General features: G+C 56.3%; 1 protein-coding gene across 1 annotated transcript in view; it reads right to left on the bottom strand.

Moving 5' to 3' along the window:
* The window catches only part of ABCC1 (ATP binding cassette subfamily C member 1), an 87,075-nt gene that overhangs the window by 17,219 nt on the left and 65,222 nt on the right, over positions 1 to 4,634 (bottom strand). The gene's annotated exons all lie outside the window — the stretch shown is intronic.

Here is a 4,634-nt window from a genome sequence, read left to right as displayed (position 1 = left end):
GGCGGAGGCGGCACTCAGAATAAATTCACAATCAGTTTCGGCACGGGCCAGTAGAGTCCCAGGGGGTCCCCGGCCATGCCAAGAGTTAACCCTTTGGAGGCTGCATGACGAGGAGGTACAGAAGGTCCAGAGTAGGGGGGACCTGGGGCAGCGGCTGCTTCCCCAATAGTAAGGAAGTATTTTAATAACCGTTACGGCCACCATGGGGCACACGTCAGCCAGCCATCTGCCCCAATCCCAGGAAGCACCCACTCAACATTTATCACCACCACCTCAGCGACGGTATGGCTGCGTTCACCCAGAGGGTGCTTGCCCGCAGTGCTGGGCTGAAACACACTATCTCCTTTAATCTCCCCAAGTCCGCGGTGATGCAGCTGCCTCCTGCCCCTGACTGCGCTGCTTTCCTCTCTGGTGCTGGGAGAGAGTATGAGAGAGAAGCACAATCTACGGCTCCCAAGGGCCGAAGGAGGGGAGGGATGCAGGAGAGAAGTTACAGAAGGGGATAAATACACAGCCGGGGTGACCTGAGAACATGCTCACAGGACATGCATGAAAGCTTAATACAGAAAGACAGGCTCTCTGGGGTGACGGCCATGGGAAAACAAAGACGACAGAAAGCTGGGGTTCGTTCCTGGGGTGGGGGACCTCTGAGCCGTGACTCTCAATCTTGGCTGTGAACCAACCACCGGGGATGCCCGGGGTCCAGCTCCGGTGCCTGCAGTGACTCTGCCAGGCAGACGGGGGCCCCCGTGCCGAGTCAGAGCACAGTCAGGTATGAAGTGTTCTCTCGCTTCCCAGCTGTGTGTACTTGGAAAGCGATTCACCTCTCTGAGCCTCAACGGCTGCATCAGCAAAGTGGGAGTCACCTCAGCACCGACCCTCACAGGCGAGAGGAGGAACGAGTCAGGCATGGCCCTCGGTGAGTGCAAAGGCGCCATTGTGCTCATCGCTACCTGCATTTTAAACGTGTCCTACAGATAATTCTGGAGCACAGCCAGGATGGAGAATCACTGCTCTAAACATTCCGTGGCGGCATCTTTTTCTCTTAAATTGAAAAAAAAAAAAAGAATGCTAACCTGAACGAGGAAGGAGGGCGCTAACAGGCAGGGCGGCCCACACGGCCACACGCACAGTGCTCACACACGTGCCCGCATCGGGGGCCCGGGCCTGGCCCCGACCTTCCTTCTCTGTGCAGGGATGGGGCTGTCTGCAAACACACTCCCAGCAACGCCTGTCCTGGGAGCGGGGGCTTCAGGGCCACGCTGTCCTCCTGCTGCCCGGGCCGCCCTGCGTAGGCCCCAGCCTCCCCTTCTCCCCCTCCTCACTCAGCAGCAGCCACTGGGCATGGACGGGAGCCCCCACGGTGGCCTCCTGTGGCTGCCTCCTCTTTTCAACCTGATGAGCCCACAGGTTGGTCCACCAACTGGGGCAGCCAGAAAATTCTCCAGCCCAAGGGGAGGGGCTCGGAACGCAGGAGGGGCAGGGTGCACGTGAGCAGGCCTGCCATCCCCTCTGCCTTCTCTGCAGGGGATTAGCCCTGTCCCTCGTCCTTTGGTCTCAGCAGGCCTGTCCATGCCCCAGGGTGCCCCAGGTTCCCCCAGCCAAGTGGGGAGCTGCCCAAGGTCAGCCCATCAGAACCCCTCCCCCAGGACGTTGAACTGTCACCGGCCCCGCAAGGACCAAAGATAGTTCCAACTGATCTGTCCTCGAGGAATCTTTCCCAGGGCTCCCGTTTCCCAAGTCCTGAGCTTGTCCAGTTTTGCCTTTGGTTTCTAAGCCACCTGGTGACCTTTCAGTAAACACCCTCGTTGTTCAGCGGCCAGAGCCAGCTTCCGTGGCTTGCAAAAGGGCCTTCTGTCTGGACCTTCAGCCACACACTGCTGGTCATGAAAGGCAGGGGGGATGGGCCTGCTCCACGGCCACTTTGGGCCGTGACGTCACCAGAGGAGGACGGGGCAGCTCTTCCTGTTGAAATCCTGCTAGAAGACACCTCATCTGTGGGCGCCCACAGCCACCTGTGGTCACTGCATCAGGCCCTCATCACCTGCACTGTCGTGGCCTGCCTGGGTCTTGATCCCACCCAGGAGGTGTAACCATCCAACTGTTGCCACTCATTGTTCATCTACCATGTGCCAGGCATTTCGCAACCAGCATCTCCTTCAAGGCATGCTGGTCATCGTCATCTGACCTTTGAGACAGTAAAGCTTAGCCAAGGTCACCCAGCTGACAAGCAGAGAGCTGGAGATTCGAACTGTACACCCAAGTGGCCACCCGAAAGCCTGGCACATAGCAGGTGCCCAACAGAGGTCTGCTAGAGGAACAGTGGGAGGGGGTGTGAGTGCAGACGTTCAGGGGCCCCTCCCCCAGCATGCGGAGACAGGACAAGTCCATCCACAACCTCATTCTGCAAGCACAGCCACTCCTAGCCCAAGCGTCACTGACCTTCCTCTTCCGTGTCCACCTCACTGTCGCCTGGGAATTCACAAGATCCAAGAAAGTGTTAACAACCGAGGCAAAAACTCCCTCCCTGAGCCCCTGCTTAAATGCCCAGAGGGGGTGGATGGATGTCTTCTCTTAGGGGCGAGGGGCGAGGATGGCTGAGGGACCTGATGCGTTTGTGCCTCTGTCTCCCCATCACACATATCCTGGGTAGAGCCCGCAGAAGCACGCTGCATGAAGCTGGCCCCTTTCTCCAAAAGTTATAAGTGTTTAAACATAAAAAGCATAAGTGTTTAAGTGTTTAAGCGTAAGTGTTTAAACATAAACAGGGCTAGAAAAATGCAGACCAACCTTTTGTCTTTACGCCTGATTTCACGGCAGCAGAGAGAGAGAAAGAAAGAAAGAAAGACACTGTGACAGGGCAGGTGTGGCGGCTGGGAGGTGGCACAGGCCTCGGCTCCAGCTCACACCCTTTAGTTCTTCAAGGACATCAAACCTCACTCTGAGCCGGCTACACATGGAGCCAAGAAACGGGGACGAGAAGGTGACTTGGCTCAGATACCATCTTGGACCCTCCCAGGCTAGGAGGAGGACCCCACCCCTCCTCGGGTTTCTCACGGCCTCCCAGGCTGGCCTCCAACACTAAGACGTCCTTGATTATTTAGTGTGTCACCCCCATCGAACTGTGAGCTGGACTGGGTCTCAGCCACCACTTTCTTCCCAGCGCCCGGCGCATTGGATGGCCATGTTAGGTTGCACAGGATGTGCACTGCACAATTCAAGAAACGCCATTTCGCACAGTGGCTCTAGTATCAGGGGTCCCTGTGGCAAACTACAGGCACCTTGGGCACCTCTGATGGACAGGTTAACCAACGAACTGCCAGATGAACAAGCAGAAGGAGCATCACAACAGCCACAGTGGTGCCACCTCATAGCCCGTACCCACAAAGCTGACTTCTAAACCGGCCCTGAGAGAAAGGGGTAAAATCGGCTCGTATTTCTTCTAATCTGGGATATGTATGGAGCTGTGTTATTGTCCCACGCCCACAGACCTACAGACTGCTCGCGCGGGGCAAGACTTAAACAGTCAAGGAGTAATTCATCCGTTCGTCCACTCAACGCATTTACGGAGTGTCTACGATACGGCACTGTTCTCAGTCCTGGGGATACAGAGGGGACCAACAAGCCCTCGTGGAGCTTCGATTCCAAGTGGGGACAGAGAAACAATAAACAACTTAGATCCGGAATTTGCTGTCAGACAGTGATAAGTGCTACAGAGAAAAATAAAGCAGGGTAGGGGGTGGGGGATAAACAAATGATGCTATAAAATAATTCTTTTTTTTTTTTTAAAGCAAAGGCATGAAACCTGAGATCCAATGACTGTTCCCTGAGCGCGTCTAAGCGCCCGCTGGGTGTGGGGCTGCGAAGCCTGGGCAGCGCGCTCGGCCCGCCGCTGGCCTCTCACAGGCTGTTTATTCCAGCAGCACTGCCTTTACTCAAGAAGGTTCTGGAACTCCATCTGGGCAAGGGCCAGCGGGCAAGCCTCCCTTGAGAGAAGGATCCAAGTCACCGCTTTGCAGTCAACGCCTCGTTTTTGCCCAAAAACGGAAGTGACCGGCCGCGTCGCCTGACCTTCCCCTCCCCGATGGGGCCCTGGAGTTCTTCGTGCTCGAGAGGGAGAAATATGGCCGGTGAGGACAGCCCGAAGGAACGCGCGGCCTGCGGACGGGCTCTCCGGCGGCTGCTGGGGGTTTCCGACGGGGTTTGGAACACGGGGAGGCGCTTATGACCCGACGTTCAGAAAGGAAACAGAGGAAAGGCAGGAGAATCGATGGCAAAAGGGCCCCGACCGCCAGGGGAAGAGGCCTAGGAAAGGCGGGTGGGACGGAGGCCAAACGCCACCGCGGTCCCCTCTGGGTGGCGGGAGGGTGGGTGTTCCTGGTCCTGGTTCCCTGCGCTTTTCTGCAGTCTGCATTTGTCCACAATGAGCACACGCTGATTTTATAATTGGTAAAAAAAAAAAAAAAAATTTTTTCAGCATAAATCTGAAAAAGGGAAAAAAATGAGTCAGGAAATTGAGAGATGGCTCAAACGAGGCTCTGAAAAGCAGACCCGTTGTTGGAATCGGGTCTTTCCCCCAAGATGACGAGGGAAGGCTCTGGGCGGCCTGAGGTCGGAGCAGACAGGGTTTCTCA

This window comes from Pteropus alecto, unplaced genomic scaffold, assembly GCF_000325575.1.
Source record: "Pteropus alecto unplaced genomic scaffold, ASM32557v1 scaffold34, whole genome shotgun sequence".
NCBI lineage: Eukaryota > Metazoa > Chordata > Mammalia > Chiroptera > Pteropodidae > Pteropus > Pteropus alecto.
Note: the sequence above shows the minus strand (reverse complement) of the source record. Positions and strands in the feature narration are given on the sequence as shown.